General features: G+C 41.0%; 1 protein-coding gene and 1 pseudogene across 1 annotated transcript in view; both read right to left on the bottom strand.

The window, feature by feature from the left end:
- Window positions 1–20,113, bottom strand: part of PIK3R1 (phosphoinositide-3-kinase regulatory subunit 1) — a 365,335-nt gene that overhangs the window by 152,010 nt on the left and 193,212 nt on the right. The gene's annotated exons all lie outside the window — the stretch shown is intronic.
- On the bottom strand, window positions 14,525–16,516 carry LOC106976961 (small nuclear ribonucleoprotein E-like; annotated as a pseudogene).

The following is a 20,113-nucleotide window of genomic DNA, read 5'->3' as shown; positions in this document are numbered from 1 at the left end:
CATGAGGATGTCTTGGTTACAGCTCTCACATTCAATCCACAGCAACGGAGGCAAGAACAAATACCAGTCAGAATGTGTGATTATACTCAATGCCGTATTGACTTCTTAGGCACAGTGAGTGGCCCAAATGTATATGGTTCTCAGTGTAGCTCTCTCTTGAATGGTATTTTTCACTGAAGTTTCATTTTCTCTGTGGGTGATATGAGCATTTTAGTTTAGTTTTGAGGTCATGACAACTAGAGTATAACTAGAGGAGTTGATTTTCATTTTTGGCACAAATTCTTGATAAATCCATCATTCTCAGAGTCACCATCAAATATCAGATGGTGAAGGTGATGCTATGATGCCCTGTTTACAAAGATGAGGTGACTGACCTCTGTTAGTTTCCTATGACTGCCATAACGAATTAGCACACACTTGGTGGCTTAAAAGAGCAGAAAGTAATTCTCAGAGTTCTGGAGGATAGAAGTACAAAGTCAAGGTGTCAACGGGACCAAGTTTCCTCTGAGGGCTCTAGGGCAGATGCGGTTCATTGCCTCTTCCAGCTTCTAGTGCCTTCAGGTGTTCCATGGCTCCTGCCCATATAACTCCAATCTCTGCCCTCGTCTTCCCTGGTCCTCTCTTCTCCACTCACATCCTCTGCATGTCTTCTTAAAGGACACTTGTCACTGGATTTGGGGTCCATATGGATAATCCAGAGTAATCACCTTAGGGTCCCTACCTAAATTATATTTGCAAAGACCCTTTTTCAAAGTAAGGTCACACTCACATGTTTGGGGAGATAGAACATTCAAGTATTGGGGCGCCTGGGTGACTCAGTTGGTTGAGCGTCCGACCTCGGCTCAGGTCATAATCTCACGGTCTGTGAGTTCGAGCCCCGCGTCGGGCTCGGTGCTGACAGCTCGGAGCCTGAAGCCTGCCTGAGATTCTGTGTCTCCCTCTCTCTGACCCTCCCCCGTTCATGCAAAGTTTAAAATAAATTTTTAAAAAAAGAACATTCAAGTATCATTGTGGGGACCACCATTCATGTACTACATGATCCAAGGGTAGAAAGTCGTGAGGTTGGTAGAGGTGCTTTCTCAGGAGTGATGACAGGTTTCTACTGATGTACCTACAGCTCTTGCCACTTGGACTCTGAATGTAAAGTTATTAATTTGCACACCCACTAGCCTCAGAGCCAAAAGCCAGCTCTTATCAAGGAATGTCTTCTCCTTGCCCTCCATAAACATGCCTTTAACATGTTTGAACTGGCTGACTATGTGAAAAATGGGAATATTTTTTACATAACAGTCTAGGTTTCTGGCTTTTCTTGTAATGTCAGAGCTAACAACACTGGGTCCAGATTCTCTCTCAGTAACAAGGCTGTAACTTGTACTGTAGCTGCTCCCTTAGATGGGGTCTGAGTTTGCCACAGTCCCTCACCACCCTATTGCTTATCCAAGCTCCACTTTACTCACTGGAATTACACTTGACTCTTGAACATGGGTTTGAGCTGCCCGAGTGTGTATTATGTATTACATGTATGTTATACATAAAAATTATATGTATTTATTATATTTTTATATTTACACATATACATATGGCCATATATTTACAATATGTGTTTATGTTATATAATGTAATATTTATATATAACATACATATAATTAATGTAGTATTTCTATATAACATACAAAATAAGTGTTAATTGAGTAGGTTATTGGTAAGGCTTCTGGTCAACAGTAGGCTATGAATAGTTAAGTTTTTGTGGAGTCAAAAGTTATAGGCAGTGTTTTAACTGTGCAGGGTGTTTGACATGGCTAATCTCCCTGTTGTTCAAGGGTCAACAGTAGTTACCTGGCTCCTGAGTTGGCAATCTGTGGCTCATGGGCATGTTTCAAGGGCAGTTAACCATGGGTGAAAATTCAAACAATGACCCTGATTCGTTCTAACCATGGAGCTGAATTCCAGAAACTGTTGTCCAAAGCGTTTGCGTAGACAAGGATAATGAGCCATTTTAGATTGCCCCAACGTATCCAGTGGCAGCCAAGATTCACGACCCAAAGATCTACAACTCTATTACTAGGAGACAGATCCTATGAAGTAATGATCTCACTTCTTTCAGGCCCAGCCTCATGTAAACATTATTTATAATCTTGAATTTTGCAGGCCCAACTTAACTCCAGAAGACTTGCTCACAGCCTTGTGCACCAAACGTTTTATCTATTTTATAATACTCGTTACATAATATGATGAATATTTTCCTACTCATGGTAAAATTTGTTTATTGAGCTTATACCCACAGAGCTTAGCTGAGTTAACCTCTCAGCATTTTATTACCCAACACCTTTTTTCTAAGGGCATACGGGGGGAAAGTAAAAAGAAAACTGTATTTTCAGCAGGAGTGGATTTAACAGACATCCACTACTTGTGCTTCCACTCTGGAGTCCAGATCATACAGAGCTAGGAATGGCCATGAAATAAAGAAATATACAGAGACCTTCAACGTGCAAGACTCATTTATTATTTGCAATTAGACTGACAGTTGGCAGTGAGTAATTAAGGAAACACTGACCTAGCTAGTGTTCCTACAGAGGTATTTTCTCTGGCATTAGCTGTTCTTGCACAAATTTCCCCATGCCATTCTCAATTTTAAAAACTGGTATGATTTCTGCCTGTAACATGGAGATATATTTTCATGTGTACTATTCTCATGAACAAAATTGAATTTCCTTCATATATTTTGTGCTTCTTTAAATACATTTCAATATAATAAATTCAAGATTCTTGAAAAAATATCACACACACACACACACACACACACACACACACAGAACACGCTTCCTACTGGGTCAAACCTGTGACATCTTTCTTCATTAGCACTGACTAATGAGTTGACTTACTTTAGCAGAGACAATCTAGGTAAAATGACGGATTAAGTGGCAAATTGAACACACACAATGGCAACATTCAGGGTATACATAAAAGCCATCACTTTTCAAAACCTCAACCAAAGTAGATTCCACGGAAGTAGGGGTGGGAATGGCAACGGGCTGGTTTATAATGTATGAGAAAACAATCTGCTTTGGTATTCTATGGAAAATAAATTATTTTTTAGTATATAAGATACAGAAAGAGATCACTTTAAGAATGATTAAATAGCAACTCTTGTCTATCAACTGATGAATGGATAAAGAAGATGCGGTATATATACACCATGGAATGTTATTCAGCTATAAAAAAGAACGAAATCTTCCTATCTGCAACGACGTGGATGGAACTAGAAAGTATAATGCTAAGCAAAATAAGGCGGTCAGAAAAGGAGTTAAGACCATACTGATTTCACTCATTATGTGGAATCGAAGACATAAATGTACAGAGGGAAGAAAAAAGAGAGACAAACCATGAACTAGACTCTTAACTATAGAGAACTGAAGGGGACCAGAGCAGCGATGGGGAGACGGGGTGAAGTAGACGACAGGGATTAGGAAATGCACTTGTGATGAGCACCGGGTGATGTACAGAACTGTTGAATGATTATACTGTGCACCTGAAACTACTAAAACACTGTGTTAACTCACTGGCATCAAAATAAAACCCTCCAAAAAGAAATTAATAGCCCTCTTATAAGAGACATCTCACAGTCTACCTCATTAATAATATAATAAGGAGTGTAGCTGCCCACTTTGATAATTCACCAAAGGAATTCTACCCATTTCATTGAAAATGCTTTGGAGGAAATTCTTCTAACTAAAATAAGACAAAATTTACCCTTGATCTTTTATTTGAAACATTCAAGAGCTGAATGGTAGAGGGCTGTCACTGATTCTTTGAAGACTGCCTCCAGATTCCTCTCTCAAGACTTATGTGAACCATGCTTATCGACAACCATGGAGACACTGCGTAAAGTGAGCAGCAGGCTGAGGAAGGGAAGTGCTGATTAGTGAGGCCTGCTGGCTGTAACCCTCCATCCCGGACATCTGTCACTGGTTTTTGTGAGTAATGAATTTTGTTCCTATAAATTGCTCTGAAAGAGTTACACAGTCAGAAGCGTAATTAGTGATGATAAATAGCTATACGCGAGGCTACTGCAGCTCAATCAATCTTAATTTTTCAAACTGTTGCTTCTCTACAGAACAAATGGACATAGCCATGAAGTGCTGGCAAAGCAAGGTTGACTAAGCAAAGACTGATAAGGAAATGAGTTTACAAAATGCATATTCCATTACATAGGGGCCATAACGTCACAGTTACTTGTTCATTCATTTCTCCTAATAATCTTGAATCATAAGCTCTTGAGGTAGCGAAATATCCTCACTGAGAACACATTTTAATCTCAAAATAAGCCAGGTGGTTCTTCAACGTCTCCAGGAATTTTTTTCCATTCTTTAAGCTACAAGAACATAATTACTATTATCGCCACTGATACGACATGTGTTTAACAAGCGTCTAAGGAGCATCTGATACTGTGGAAAACTCAGGGAAGAGGAGGAAGAGCTCATATGACATAACCTCAGCCTCAGGGATCTTGGGGTCCAGTTGATGTGGTGACATGACAGTAAAGAAGCACCAAAATGGCAACATTAGTGGCTACGGAGTCAGGACTGTCCCAAATAGTGAATGTCAGGATGACCCCAAGCACTGAGGGTGTCCAATGTCAGTGTGATACACACATATGGGGAAAGCACCTTAATGAAGTGAGATACAAGTCCAAAAAATTTTGCAAGAGGGAGGTTTGATGTAAAGCATAGCGGTGGACTCTATGGACTTTGCAAAGCAGTTCACCTGGGGAAGTCACTAAGCATCTCAAGGGGTTGTTCTGAGTCCTTAATGAGACAGCAAACAAATCGTGATCAGCATGATTAGCTTGGTGTCTGTCCTACTCCGGTAATTATTATTATATTCCCGATTTTATTACCCCAAGTTTTAACAACAGTTGCAGAATGTGCTCAATTACTAAAACAATTTACTTTGTGATGCATATTGTAAATAAGAGCCATGTGAAAAATAATTAGATACGTTGACTTCCCCACCGTGCTCCCCGCCCCAACTGTAGCATGAAATGCCTGCTTGGACCCTTTTATGGTTCCTTCCCCCATGAATTTTCATAAGTTGAACTCCTAGAATGGCTCTCTGGTGAATCATTACTAGATGGATAAAGCTTTTTAATTTGGGTGCATACTTGATTTGACAGCTACCAAGTCTGGCCAGGTCCCAGATTTGCAGATTGATAAATTAACAGCCTCTCAGCCTGTCTGCTTTTGTTCCCTCCCCCCCACCCCCTGCCCTGAGATTTGAAGGCCCATGATGTGAGCAATTTTTCCAAACTTATGGCATCTCTCCGGCACAAATCGTTCTCCCCGGAGGCTAGTAACTGGCCTCAGTTGTTACAAGAAGGATCCTTTAACAACACCTTTCAATAAAGCTACAGAACGCAGAGCAGTTTTGACTTTGGCACACACAGCATGTCCAGCTAAGCATGTCTTTCTCTGGTCTTCCCCACTAGGCATGGGGATTCAGCAAGGGAGGTAGCTTAAGACCTAGAGAGGGAGGGATTATTGCAGGGAGCCCAAAAGCAATGAACACAGAATAGAAACAGGGACACCTCGATGAGGAGGGTGGTTCTGTGGCCTTCACAGCCTTCGCCTCCACCTCTTTGAACTATTTCGTCTCTTGCACAGGCATCTCAACCTGCAACCCCTACAGCATACAGGTGGCCTATCAGCTCTAGACAGGGCTCTGCCAGTATTACAACACTGGTTTACACACACCGGCCAAACTTGCCTCATCAGCTCAAGTCTGGTGCCAGCAAGCCTGCAGATGTGGCTTCCTTTCCTGTTGCCCAAATTTTCCTGCTTATAAGACTCAACTGAGACACTGGTAAAAAACGCAGATTCTAAGGCTCCTTCTCTGGAACTTAGAAGGCAGAGCCCAGGGATCTGGCTTATTCACACACCTCAGGAGGTTTTTAGGATCTGGCAGAGCAGCAAAACACCGCTCTGGTCTTCCTAGGGGTACCTACTGTATCTTGCAGGAGAGACCGGACGTCAGTGGGTATGTTCACCTATGTTCAGTCATGGCTCCGACCACAGAGTCAGAGGCTTTGAGGTGTTTTTCCAAAAGCATCAAATCCTCCATCTAGTTTCCAGGCACTTAAACCATGTGAGAGGTAATGTTTTTAATACTCATCTAAAAGCCTATAAAGAAGGAAAATTCCAAATCCCAGTTGCCCTCTTAATTAAGCACCTGGACAATTTTGCATCAATAGTGAAAACTTCTTAGAAAATCACTGAGGAGGGAGGGAGGGATAGTCAACTATTTGTTGAGGGAGCCAGAGAGTGAATAAAGTAGCTGTTTTTTGAGTATCACTGTTGGCTCAAGCCTCACTTGTGTACATTTGTAAACTAAGCATGCATTTTTCAAGATCCATTGTTGCTTTAAGAATGTTTAACCTTGGGGCACCTGGGTGGCTCAGTCAGTTAAGCGTCCAACTTCGGCTCAAGTCATGATCTCGCGGTTCATAAGTTTGGGCCCCGCGTCGGGCTCTGTGCTGACAGCTTGGAGCCTGGAGCCTGCTTCAGATTCTCTGTCTCTCTCTCTCTCTCTCTGTCCTTCCCCTGCTCTCACTCTGTCTTGCTCTCCCTCAAAAATAAAAACATAAAAAAAAAAAAGAGTAACCTTGTGTATGTTCTGAAATGTTCATAATAAAAAATAAAAGACTATCTAAAACCACTTTTCTCATCAAACTTTGTTGGTGCATTTAGAGATATAAAATATATGTAATCATAATGTTCTTTCAAGCCTTACTGTAAATTATCTGACCCTCACTTCTCCTGGATATGTTCAGAGAAAAAGTATTTCCATCACTTTAGTAATTGTACATAGATAGACTTTATGCCCGGAAATATGTTTTCTCCTTACTGGTAACTTGGCTGAGCCATCCTGTAAATTAAAGCCCAGTACATATTTAAAAATACAAAAACCATGGGATACTAAGATTTTTTTAATTAAAAAATTTAGATATAAATAAGGTCTGTAGATTTGATAATAGTGATGTATCAATGGCTGGGTTTTGATCACTACTGTGATTATGTAAGATGCTGACATCTGTGGAAAGTGCATGAAGGGTATAGAGAAATTCTTTACCCTGTTTTAACAATGTTTGAAGGTCTCAAACTGTTTCAAAATAAAAAGCTAATGAGTAATTTAAAATTAGATGGGATTCAAATTCATATATTCACCACTTAGACTGCATACATGGCAACATTATCTTACTTGCCTTTTTAATTTTTATTATTTTTTTAATGTTTACTTTTGAGAGAGAGATAGGGAGTGTGAGTGGGGGAAGGGCAGAGAGAGAGGGAGACACAGAATCCGAAGCAGGCTCCAGGCTGTGAGCTGTTAACATAGAGCGTCACTGGGGCTCGAACTCATGAACCATGAGATCATGACTTGAGCCAAAGTGGGACCCTTAACCGACTGAGCCACCCAGGTGCCCCACCTTGCCTTTGTTTTTTTTAAGGAAAAACATTTAACAAATCAATCTTCTCTTTCATCACTCTGTACTCCCACTAGCAGTGAGTAGAAGCTCCTGTTTTTCTTCTTCTTCTCCAATACTTGGTATTTTAAGACTTTTTAGTTATTTCCAGCATCTAGTATAAAGAACAGAATTTTACTCTCACCACTTCTAAGACAGATCGAACTTCTTTGAGTGGCTGATTTGCCACTCAGATTTTCTGTTCTTCATAATGTTCATATTCTTTGTTGGTTGGTATCTTCCTATATTTGTTTTCTTCTTTAATTTTATGTTTATTTTTGAGAGAGAGGGAAAGAGAGAGCGTGCATGTGAGGAGTGGAGGGGCAGAAGGAGAGGGAGACTGAATCCAAAGCAGGCTCCAGGCTCTCAGCTGTCAGCACAGAGCCCGACGTGGGGCCCAAACTCATGGACAGCGAGATCATGAACTGAGCTGAAGTTGGGACACTGAACCAACTGAGCCACCCAGGGGCCCCTGTTCTTAACGATATGATAGCTCTCAGTGTAATCTGCAAAGTAGCCTTTACTTACAATATGCTTGCATATATCTTTCATCACTTCATAGCTTGCCCGTTTATGGTGTCTCTTGTCGGACAGATATTTTGTATTTTAACAAAGTCACAGGTTTCCATCTTTTTCTTTTGTTTTTAGTATCTTATATATTTCCACTTGCCTCAGTATCATGATAGCTTGATATTTTGCTCCAAAAGTTTTGCTTTTAACACAAGTTTTCATCTTCACAGAACTTACGTCTGTTACTATTTTAGAGGCTGGAATCTATTTTTACTCACTTGTTCCACTTTATTTAATGATTTATCCTTTTCCAACAGACTTTTAATGCCACATTTTACAACAAGTTTTCATATATGCTTGGATCTATTTTTGATTCTCTGAGCTGTTCCTTATTTGTCTTTTCCTACACAAATATGTCACTTTTACTTTACCATAACTTTAAAATAAGTCTTACAATCTCGCAGATCAAGAGTTCTTTTTTCTTCAGAATCATTTGGTGTTTCTGACTCTTTAATCTTGTGTATGTATTTTGCATTCATCGCCAGATGACAAACATTTTAGGTTTTCTTAATTGGAACATTATTGAATTGGCAGATAATTTTGGAGAAATTGACTTTATGACATTGTGCCTTTTTATCCACAAATATGGCATAATTCTTCACTTACAGATCCTTCTACATTCTTCATTAGTATTTTAACTTTCTCTATAACTATCTTACACAGATTAAGTTAGATTTATTTCTGAATAGCTTATAAGTTTTATTGCTTTTGTCAATGAGTTTCTTACCTTTATTTGGTTATTGACACTGTGTAGAAACACTATTGACTTTGGTATAGTAATCTTATACCCAGGACCTTATTGAACTTTCTTATTAAAAATCCCAGATTTTTAATGAGTGGCTCAGTCAGATAAGTGCCCAACTTCGGCTCAGGTCATGATCTCATGGTTTGTGAGTTTGAGTTCCGCACCGGGCTCTCTGCTGACAGCTCAGAGCCTGGAGCCTGATTCAGATTCTGTGTCTCCCTCTCTCTCTCTTCCTCCCCTGCTTGTGCTGTCTCAAAAGTAAATAAACGTTAAAAAAAATTAAAAAATAATTCTAGGTTCCCAACTCTTAATGCTCACTGAAAAATAAACTAGTTTGGGTTGAAGATCACAGGAGAATTTTTGGTGACAACCAGGAATGTGCTGGGACTCCTTCTCACCAAATGTAAGTAGCTCCCACTCCTTTCTTAAATCCAGACATGAGGGATTTAAGAAGCCTAATAAAATATGTCCTCACGAGTCTATAGTTCTAAGTGGACCGGCACTCTGCCTTCCCATGGGAAATGTAAAAGGGGTGGCTGAGCAAAGGAGGGGTGGCCATATTGGCAGCCTGGACCATTGGAATTGGTCGGGGCAGAGGCTGGTGGGATGGTTCCTGGGATTAGGTACAGTTCAGTAGGAGAGCATGCTGTATGCTCATTACAGGATTTGTTCAAGAGTACTACCTTGATGGGTCAAAGATTCCAACAGGAGTAAAATGTCAGACATCCAGAAAATGAAGAAGGAGCTACATGAGCAGTTGGACTGGCATTCCTCTAGAGAATTACAAGTGAGAAATCTGGTAATGGAGGAGGGGCTGCAAACAACAGCCTTTAACCCATACAGATAGTCAGCCTTTAACCCATAGCTACAGAAAACTAAGGTCAGATTGTTGCCAGTTAGGCAAGACATTTCTGGCCACTTTAGCTCTGCTTTCCCCTTTTGGCCCTGGAGGGCAGGGGTCAGAAACCACAGCTAGCAAGACAAGGGAGGTGGAGTAAAGGGGAAGTTTGGGAAAAGGGAGGAAGGTTAAACTCCTCTTCCCTTACCACCTCTAGAGGCTGCTGATCTGTATCATGTAGGTTTTGAGAAAAGAAAACTGTGTAATGAAGTTTCAATTTCAGCTGTTGCATTGGCCTGGAGATGCTATTACCGATGGCAGGGACTTACTCCCATGAGTCCTGCTAACTGTGACATGACATAATATGGGAGGTACTATACTGCAGAGGTTAGATACTGGGCTTGGAAGCCAGACTGCTGAGTCCTAGCTTTGTTATTCGTCAGATGTCTAAACTTTCTGTTTCAGTTTTTCCCTTTGTAAAGCACGTAATTGTGTTGTTATGAGCATTCAGTTAATATATTCAGAAGTGCCTAAAGCAGTGTCTGCCCTTTTGTAAATGCGTAACACTTACTGTAAGCAGGCAGTAAATGTTAGCGAGCATGATTATAATAGCTTTATTTATAATTAGCTGTAAAAGTCGTCTGTTAACACATACAGTAAAGTTCAGGTTTGAGAGACACAATACGCTTATGGAAGGTATTTGAGGGTTTGTGAGCAGTTTTAAGGAAATTTAACTCAATTATTTTCAATGTCCTGGTTTACCTGCCTGGCAAGAAATTTCAAAATATTTTTCAAATATGAGAACACATTTTTTTTCTCCTCAAAAAATGAAGACTGAGCCCTTACATGGAGATGGTGCCGAAAGCAAAGAAGGAAAGTTAGCTGTGCGATGCCCCTGCTCCTCCTGAAGCTGAGGCCAAGGCAAAGGCTTTGAGGGTCAAGAAGGCAGCACTGGAAGATACCCACAGCAACACCAGCAACAGAAGTCCACAGATCACCCACCCGGCAGTCCAAGACACTGCTGCCCAAAGATCCTTGAAAGAATGCTCCAAGGAGAAACGAGCTCGATTACTAGGACCCAATTCCCCTTGACCATCAAGTGGGTCACAGAGACGGATGACAGTACGTGTGCGTTCACTGTGGATGGCTAATGAGCACCTGATCGTCCAGCCTGCGAAGAGGCTGTAGGACACTGAGGTGGCCAAGGTCAACACTCTGAGCAGGACTGATGGAGAGAAGAAGGTGTGTGTTCCACTGGCCCGTGACCAGAAGATGCTTTCTCTGTGATCAGCAAACTTGGGATCATGTCAGTCCAGGTGGCTAATTCTAAATATAATAAATTTTTTTCCAGGGAGAAAGAAGGCTGATCATACCTCTAACTGAATGCCACCCGTATTGTTGAAAATTTCACAAAACCAAGAGGGGTAGCCTCTACAAAAACTCATGCCAGGTGAGTTCAGATCTGCTGTACCTTTGCTATTTAGCAAAACTTTTTTTTTTTCCATTTCCCTACCTCTTGTCAAGTGTGTACTGATTTAACACCCTCCATCAAATCCCCATCTTGATCTCAAGACTATCCACTGACAACCCAGAGAACTCCAACTCCCTGACTGTTCCCCAACCCTTTTCCTATTCCTCTGATCCCATTTCCATAAAAATAATAATTTAAGAGTAGGCATGATAATAGTGTCCTTCCTTCTTTCCGAAGTGAACTTTCCATTTCAAGTGCTAATTTCTGTTGACTACTACCTACTCCATTAATTACCCTCTTCCAATTTCATCTTCAAATTTTCCTCTTAAAGTTTTTTACCCCCCATAGTATATCAGAATTCCCACACTAAATCAAAAGGAAGAAAAACATATTAGAAGCTGAAATCCCTAACAATGAACCAAAATATTTCCTGTTAAATAACTCTTTTTAACCAGTAAGAGTGCTATGAGCAGGAGGTGAGAGGAAGAGGCTAAGGTGGTAGAGAAACATGTGTAACTAACACAAAATAAACATACTTCGTGATTTTTTTCAAAATCTATTATGTCAGTTAGCCATGTAGTGTCTCCTTAATCAACTCATAGAGAGCTGGGATATCCTGGCCAATCTTGTATAGTTTGCATTCCTCTATACACTCCCCAGTTGTTTTGTTTTGGTTTTGTACACAGCTACTGAGTTATGCTTAAAATGTAATAAATAGCATCTATTTAATAGTACATAATGTGGTAAGTTTTGATAGGCACATACACCTGTGAAACTATCTCCATGACTAAGTTAATCAACTGTTCCCTTGGGCTCCCTCACAACTGATTAGCTTTGTCACATTTGATCAATTCACATTTTCTGTAATTCCATACAAATGTGACAAGTACTTTTGTCTGGCTTCTTGCACTCTGCCTAATTATGTTGGGATTCCACACATTATTGCATTGTATCAATAGCTCATTCCTTGCTCTTGCTGAGTAGTGTTCCATTGCACGGATGTACCACAGTTTGCTTACCCAATTACCTGTGAATGGAAATACAGGTTGCTGAGATGTTTATTATAACCACGTGCTATGAACATTCTGCTGTGGGTCTTTGTATGGACTTAGGCTTTCATTTCTCTCGGATAAACACGTAGGGGATAAGATGGCTGGTGTATGTTTAAGTTTTTAGGGAACCGCCAAACCATTTTCCCAAGGGTGTACCACTCTGAACGTTTAAACATTTCAAATATCTTTTTATCCCCCTAACTTATCCGACTGCAAAATATGAGAGGTTCAATGCTGTTCATAGTACACAAGGTAAGGCTTTTAAGAAAGATGATGTTTCATCACCTAGGTCTTTGCTCAAATCCTAGGAATATAATCCCGTGTCTGCTTTGCTCAACAAGACAGTTCAAGTATTCTACAACGTGAGGACATGCGCCAAAGAGAAATGCATGCGCCAACCAAATAACAGCTGTCCTTGGAGGGCTGCTGATTAACCAGCAGGGCTTTGATAGCAGTACAGCCTAAGCAAGGTGGCCCTGTGCCAGGAGCCTAACTATCTCATTCATTTTAATGGTTTTGGCAACATGGAACTACTCATGTCATCTTATTTTGATGAAGCTTTCAATTTTCATTACCCCTTTGGGAAATCAATTTCAAATAAGCTGCCGATGGCACGGTGTGTGTGTGTGTGTGTGTGTGAATATCCATGTCTATATACACACATGTATTTGCACACAGTTACAGATATAAACGTAGACATCTTCTCTTGCTCTAGGAAGATGGAGGTCAGGGTAGTGACATGTATTGTGACATTTCTCACTTTTAAGTTACTAAACCCAGTGAGAAATCTGTGGCATTGACTTAGCAAGCTTCCTGAGCTGGGCCAAGGACAAGCAGGTCCGTGTGGATTGGTCGGAGAAGCCAGATCAACTCTGGCCTAATGTGGAGGGGGAGGGCTCAGGGTGGGGACAGACCCGGACGGAGCACGAAAGGTGCCAGGGAGGCAGCTGCATGCAGACGGCGATCATTCCAGTAACTCTCTGCTGCTGTCATCACCATTCATCCAAGTGAAAAAGAAATTCTCCTTTAAAGATGGCACTTTGGGGGAGTTGCTGACTTCCTCCATTTTTTTCTGCTGTGTTTCTGTCCACCACACTGTTTAATAAGTTGGAGCGCATAGCATCAAACTATGATGCAACGCACTTCAGGGCATCCAAGCTACATAGAGATGTGTTAAGTTATAGTTCAGCACAGCTTCAACTACTAACTGTTTTTTTGGGCCAGGGCATCCCTATTCTCTGTCCCTCCAATGCCAGGTTCTTTCTCTAGACTTGATTTCCAAGACTCCTTCATTTTCAGCCCAAACCAAGGCAGGGATCCACCTTAGGGGATCATGGATTTTTTGTCCTCTGGTTCCTTGGGCACCACTGATTGTCAGGGTGAAAAGGTCTCCTCACACTGACCTCAGCCTGATTCCTGAGACAAAGGGGAACTTTCCCCTGTCCTTTCTGGGCACCACTTTGGGTGACTCTTCACAGTTAACAACTCTCATGTTTCCTCCAATCCCCTGATTCTTCCTAAATTCCATCCTGTACCTTATCTTGGAGAAATTCTTAATTCCCATTAACTTACACCCTTCTCTTCTTTCAGGAAGCAGGCTCTATGCTGCGTCTCCTCAGATAGCATTATCACATCATAAACTCAGCAGCTGTACGCAAACATGGTACGTTGCATTTGGAGGAGGAGTATTGCCCTGAACTTCTTTTCTGCAAAGGACATAGGCTTTTAAGTTCAGAAGGCTGAATTCATTTACTAACTGGCTAACTCTGGGCGAATTACATTCAGCTACAGTTTCCTTACCTGAAAAATGGGGTAGCAACAACTATCTTTCAGGGTTGTATATGAAGGTCAGGTGGGAACATATGTGCAAAATTACTCTGAGACATGAATTCCTTTTACACATGTGCTCGGGGAGGAGCAGTCATCCACAGAAGTGTCAGGCTCGATTTGAATCCTGACTGTGGTAATAGCTACGATCCTGAACAACTTGCTTCATTCTCAGACTTTCAATTGCTTCATCTGTATAATTAGGATAATGATATTTACAAGTCTTGTAAGGAATAAATGACACTGTGCCTATGTCAATGCCTAGAGCCTGCTAGGAGGCTTGCATAGATATGACAGATTCAAAGATTAGTGTAATGAGAGATTTTGAAATATCAAGACTTCCTAGAATCCCCATTCTGTAAGCAGAGAATCTAGGTCTTTCGGTCTTACCTTCCTGGTAATTTTCAGATCCAGACTATAGGCAAAACAATCAGGAGAAAGGCTACTTTCTATCTACTTCTGAACTAGCAACAAGTGAAAAGGACTGTGAAAATGACTGTCTAAACTTTGAATTCAAAACAGCCATTGAAGGAAATGCTAGATGTCTAACATGAACTTGAGGGAGCCAGGGGCCCTAAAGCCTTACTCTTCTGTTATTCATGCTTGATTGGCTCCCTTTCCAATTGGAAAGGACTTTCATCCCTTCTCCTGTTTCCACACTTGGAACTTTGCTCTCACGTCACTGGAAAGAAGAGAAGTCAGGTAGCCTGAGTTCCTCCAGTTTCTTAACTTCCACCTTGTCTTGTCCACCTGCCCCCAGCCTGCCCTCCCTCCTCTTGTCTCCATATGGCTGATATCCCCAACTGCAGGCCCACCGTCTGTCTCACCCATCTTACGTGACTTGAGACTAAGTTCTCGAGTCTTAAATTCCTTTCTACCATTTGTCCTTGCTGTCTTCTCCCTTCTGTGCACAGCCATTTTCTGATTTCTCTCATTATAAAACTGCTGTCCACTGACACTGCCTCTCCTTCAAACTGTGCCCTCCCTGCACAAGGAAGCAAATGCTTCCTTGAATAACCTATGCATATCTGCTCCACTTCTCGTTCTCTTTCTCAAAGTTGGGCTGCACCTCGCCTCTACCGGTACCATTTCCCACCTCCTGAGCCCTGGTAAGACACAGGTCTCATGTGGGATTCCAGCTGCCTGGACCCCTCTGCCACCTGTGATGCGGCAGAACCAGCCTTCACTCTGGAAACTCCTCTCACTTCCTCTAGCTCATCCCTCTGCAGTGGCTTCCTCCCTACTTTTCTCATCATTATTTCGCAGTCCTCTTCATGGGACACCTCTACCTCTGCCAACACCTCCAGATTAGGTTTGCCTGACTCTGTCCCTTGCCCTCCAGTTCTTCCTAGTTTATGCACATCCCTTAGCGATCTCATGTACTTGGGGCTAGCTACATAATGTGAGGCCTAGCATGTACTGAAAAGGCAGGGTTGTTTGCTCAACAGTTATTCAAGATGGCAGGAGCAGAGCATGAAACCAAGGGTGGGCCCTTTGCAACAGCACAAATCATGTGTCAACTCTGGAGCTTCCAAATACATAGTGTTTCGCCAAACGGTATTTCCAGCCAAGAACTTTTTCCTGAGCTTTAGGCTTAAACACTATTCTGCATGAACATCACTCCAGGTAGATTTTGTTTAAATCCTGGTGCTTTTACTTACTAGCTGTACGGTTCTGGTAAAGGCATTTTCTCTGAGCTTCAGGGACTCAATGTAAAATCTGCAAGTTTTTGCAGGTATCAAGCTGATGATTCAATAATAGAGGTTAATAATATATCCTATAAACAGCTATAAACTGTCCACATTCATAAAATACAAAAAGCCCTGAAGCAGGAAAAGTTGGTAGCTGTTGTAACATCAGGGCTGGCTAGGTTCCAATCGTTTGGAAATCGTGCAAATTAGGACAAAGAGGTAGCAACCTTGGAAAGAGCTTGGGAGTAACTTTTTTTTTTTTTTTTAAACAAAAACAACGCCACAGCATTTATTTTCGTCTGGTAATAACATAAAAGTAATCAAAACAATATGAACAGATGTTTCAGAACTACACTCCCAACAAACACCACATTAAAAAAAAAAAAAACAAACTATACTGCCTTCTCAAGAATTTCGCACTTCACTGATCATTTCGAGTTGGAGACACTTTGGAGCAGGGTAATATCTCTTTTTATCATGATTTTACCCAGTTGTTTTCTTGACTTTTACAATCAGTCCCTTCTATATCACCTAATAGGAGGTTTATACACTCATTAAAGCCAGTAATATGGCCCTCTAACCACATATTCCCTCATAAAGCCACACCTGAATCTGAGATTTCTCAACCATCGGAGTATGACGGTTGCTGGGCTGTACCATCAGCTTTTGACTTTCTGGCCCTGGCCACGGCACACCACAGAGGAAGCTGACAAAGACCATATTAACCTGCACACTACTCCAGAAAGCAAATCAAGCTTGGAAATAATTGTTGCCCACAAGCAGTATTTTAAAAACATGTGCAACATCGTATTTCAGTGCAAGAACAAGGACGCTGAGGGCGAGTTCACCTAGCAGAGATCTAGTCACTCTGGCTCTAAGAACTTAACATCATGTACTTTGAGCTGGTGGCCAGGCTCCAACCTCAAAGGCAAAGAACATGGATGGACCCACACAGCAAAACTAGAACAGGTCAGCCTTCAGCTGCCAACACTCAGAAGAGGATAGCTTGTTTGGTAAGTGATGTGTGGATTTCCAACTTACTAGTGGACATCACAAGCAAGAGGTTTGGTTGCAATGTAAAATTCAACATACTCCACACAGAACTCAACAATCCCCTTCCTTCTCAAAGCTGCTTTTCCTCAAACCTGTGTGTTAGTTACTGGTCCCACTGACCACCAAGTTGCTGCAGCTGAAAACCCTGGTCAAGTTTTGCTCTGCTTCTCTTCCTTCATCCCACCAACTACTCCCCATAAGCCTCTGTATGACAACAGGCATATAAATTAAACAAAAAGACAAATGGATCAAATAAAATACTGTTTACAATAATGATTTCATATTGAGAGCCGTAATAGTATTGTCATGTGATTACTGTTTTTCTTACTTTTCTCATTATTTTGTAGGTAGACTTACCGCCCACGCTATTTTAAATGACTACAGGTCAATGAGAAAAAAACCACAAACAGATCAATGGTAAATTGGGCAAAGGCTATCAGCAGTCAATTCAGAGAAATAACACAGATGACCCATATACTTCTGGAAATATTCTCTATCTAGCAAAGACTAGGGAAATGTTGATTAAAGTAAGATAATTCCACCCATCAGGATGGCTTTTAAAAAAGGATAATATTTAGTTTTTATCAGGTGGTGGTAAAAGGGAATATCTGAGACAAACCATACTTGAAACGTGCCCACCTTTGGACTCAGAAATTCTACCTCTCAGTGGCTATGTCTGAGAAATTTTTGCATGTATGCCTAAGAAAGCATACATAAAGCTAGTTCACGACACATTTTCCATGGTAGCAAAAAAAAAAGGGGGAGAGATCACCTAAATGTAGACCTGTTGAAAAGAAATCAAGCAAATTATGGTATATCTAGACTAAAATATTAAAGAACAGATAAAAAATAAAGGAAAGTGTTTATAAATTCTAGCTTGGAAAATCCCTACACATTAAATGAAAAAAATGAGTTTCTGTCAAATTACAACAAAGTAAAATTTAGCTGTATCACATTTATAGTTATGTGATTATACAGAAACAGGTCTGGAAGGAACCTTATTCATAATTAAGAGGGTAGGGTGGCGAATGAGGGTGTGAGGGGGATGAAGGAGGGAAGGGCACTGTTCATTTAATTTCCTATTTGAATTTGCTTAATGGGAATGGCCATGTTAATTACTTATCTGTAATATGGTAATCATTTAAAAAACATGGCTGATACATTTTATCATCACTCTGGGATCAAAATACCTGATTGTATCTGACTAGTATGGATCTGTTTGTATCATCTAAGGCAATGCTCCTCAAAGGGAGGGTTATAAGCTACCTCTATCAGAATCCTTAGGGGTACGTGAAAAAAGGGGGGAAAAATACACATGGCCCAAGCCCATTCCTAAATTTAATGTTATAGCTATGGGATGGTCCCAGGAATTTGTATTTAACAAACTCAGGATCAGAGCGGGAGAACCACAGGAGCAGGGAATTAACTTTATTTGGGTTTCACTGCCCCTTGAATGGTTTTGAATTCCTAGTTCTCTTTAAAGAGACTAGAAAATAAGGCCAGACTGACTTGGGGTGGGAACAGGAGACTGTCATTTAGTAGCTAAATTTTCAAAAATGCTCCCCAACCACCTGTGCTTGTGGATGCAGGTGCTGACCTGTGTGTCTACCTGAGGTGGTTACTTGTACGCGAATCCACACCTGCCATGTTTGCACCGATTCAGAAGAGGTTCAAGACTATGTTTTCTCTTCTGTTTCCTACTTCCAGGGTTTGGGCTTCTGCTCCTAATTATGGTTCTACCTTTTTTTTTTTTTTTTTGTATTCCCCAAGGAGATTTCTGTCTGCTAGCCAATACAGATTCAAGAAAAAAAGGTCTCCTGGGCTTCAGCTAGCATAGCACTTAAACATTATGGTTTGCTAGTTATCTGTGTCTTTCTCAAGACTGTGAGCTACTCAAGGACAGAGCTATTAAGTGCTGTTTCTCCAGCAGCTAGCGTAATCCTTGCTGACCCATAGTAGGTGCTATGCTCCTCACATATCCTTTCTACCACAAGGTATTTGTCTTTTTCACAATTCAGTCTCAAAATTAGGCTGACAAATGAAAACTCTCCTGCCCCCAATTTCTCTCTCCCGCTTTTTACCACTTAAGGCATCATTTTGTCTTCTTGACTTGGATAAATGCAATGGAGGTGATTTACTAATGCCACACTTCAGAAATGTGCCTACTCAATCTTCCAGATTATCCTGATTTCTATTCTTTCAAGATGTTTTACTTCCAATTCTTTTCACGTTATTTATATACCTCTTACATATATTATTTATATAACAACATTTTGTTAAAATTATTAAATATTTATTTAGGTGTCTGTTTCCCTTCCCTGGGCTGTCTGCTCCTTTAGGCAAGCCAACAGCCCTAGTGCCTGGCACCTAGAGGGTGTCCCTGAGCATTCTCCACAACTGAGAAATTTCTCAAGTTTTAATTTCTGTGCTTATTTCTGATATGACACTTTTTTTTTTTAATCTGAGAGAGAGAGAGAGAGAGAGAAACCACAAACAGGGGAGAGGGGGAGAGAGAGGTGGGGAAAGAGAATCTTAAGCAGGCTCCACATTCACCATGGAGCCCGATGTGGGACTCGATCCCACAACCCTAGGATCATGGCCTGAGCTGAAACTAAGAGTTGGACGCTCAACCGATTCAGCCACCCAGGCACCCGGACAACACTCTAAAAGAAATACCATAATTTAAAGAATACAGCATATTTTTGGGGGAAAAAAATCTCAGTTGAATTTCTTATAAAGGTGGAACTTTCAAGACACCCTGAAAATAATCAGTGGGATAGCTGCCATAGAGCACGTAGTTCAGAAATAAGTACCATATTCATATCAAACGATGCTTTCACTTCAGCAGATCACTTGTTTCTAGGTCTAGAAAGAAAGCACGGTGGGTTACACGGATTAGTCTGCTCACCCAATTGCAAAATTCCGACTTTAATAAAATGTGGTTTCTTCCTAACAATAACTTAGGAAAAGTTAACTCATGCGGCACTCTTATTCTTTTTCTGTTGTTCTTAACTTTCAATACATTTTTTGCCCTTTCCTCTGGCCCTTTAACATTTGAAAACTGAGGGAAGAGAAAAAAAAAATCGACCATCCAAATATTGAGCCACTTTACCGTGTTGGTACCACCTGACTCTTTAGCAGCCTGAAAGCCGATAATCCCCTCTCACCACTGACGATTACAGCACCGTCCTGGGCTGCAGGCTAGTGATTCTATCTAATGCAGTGCTCAATTGCATGAAAAAGCAGTTCATAGTCACCCCAGAGGTGACTTTTCCAGTTAGGACAGCTGACTCCAATTTCAGTTTTTCTTTGATTCTCGCTTTTGAGTACCAGACACGCTAAGCATAATA

Source organism: Acinonyx jubatus, chromosome A1 (assembly GCF_027475565.1).
Source record: "Acinonyx jubatus isolate Ajub_Pintada_27869175 chromosome A1, VMU_Ajub_asm_v1.0, whole genome shotgun sequence".
NCBI classification, from domain to species: domain Eukaryota; kingdom Metazoa; phylum Chordata; class Mammalia; order Carnivora; family Felidae; genus Acinonyx; species Acinonyx jubatus.
The sequence above is the reverse complement of the archived record's forward strand: the minus strand, read 5'-3'. Positions and strand labels throughout refer to the sequence as shown.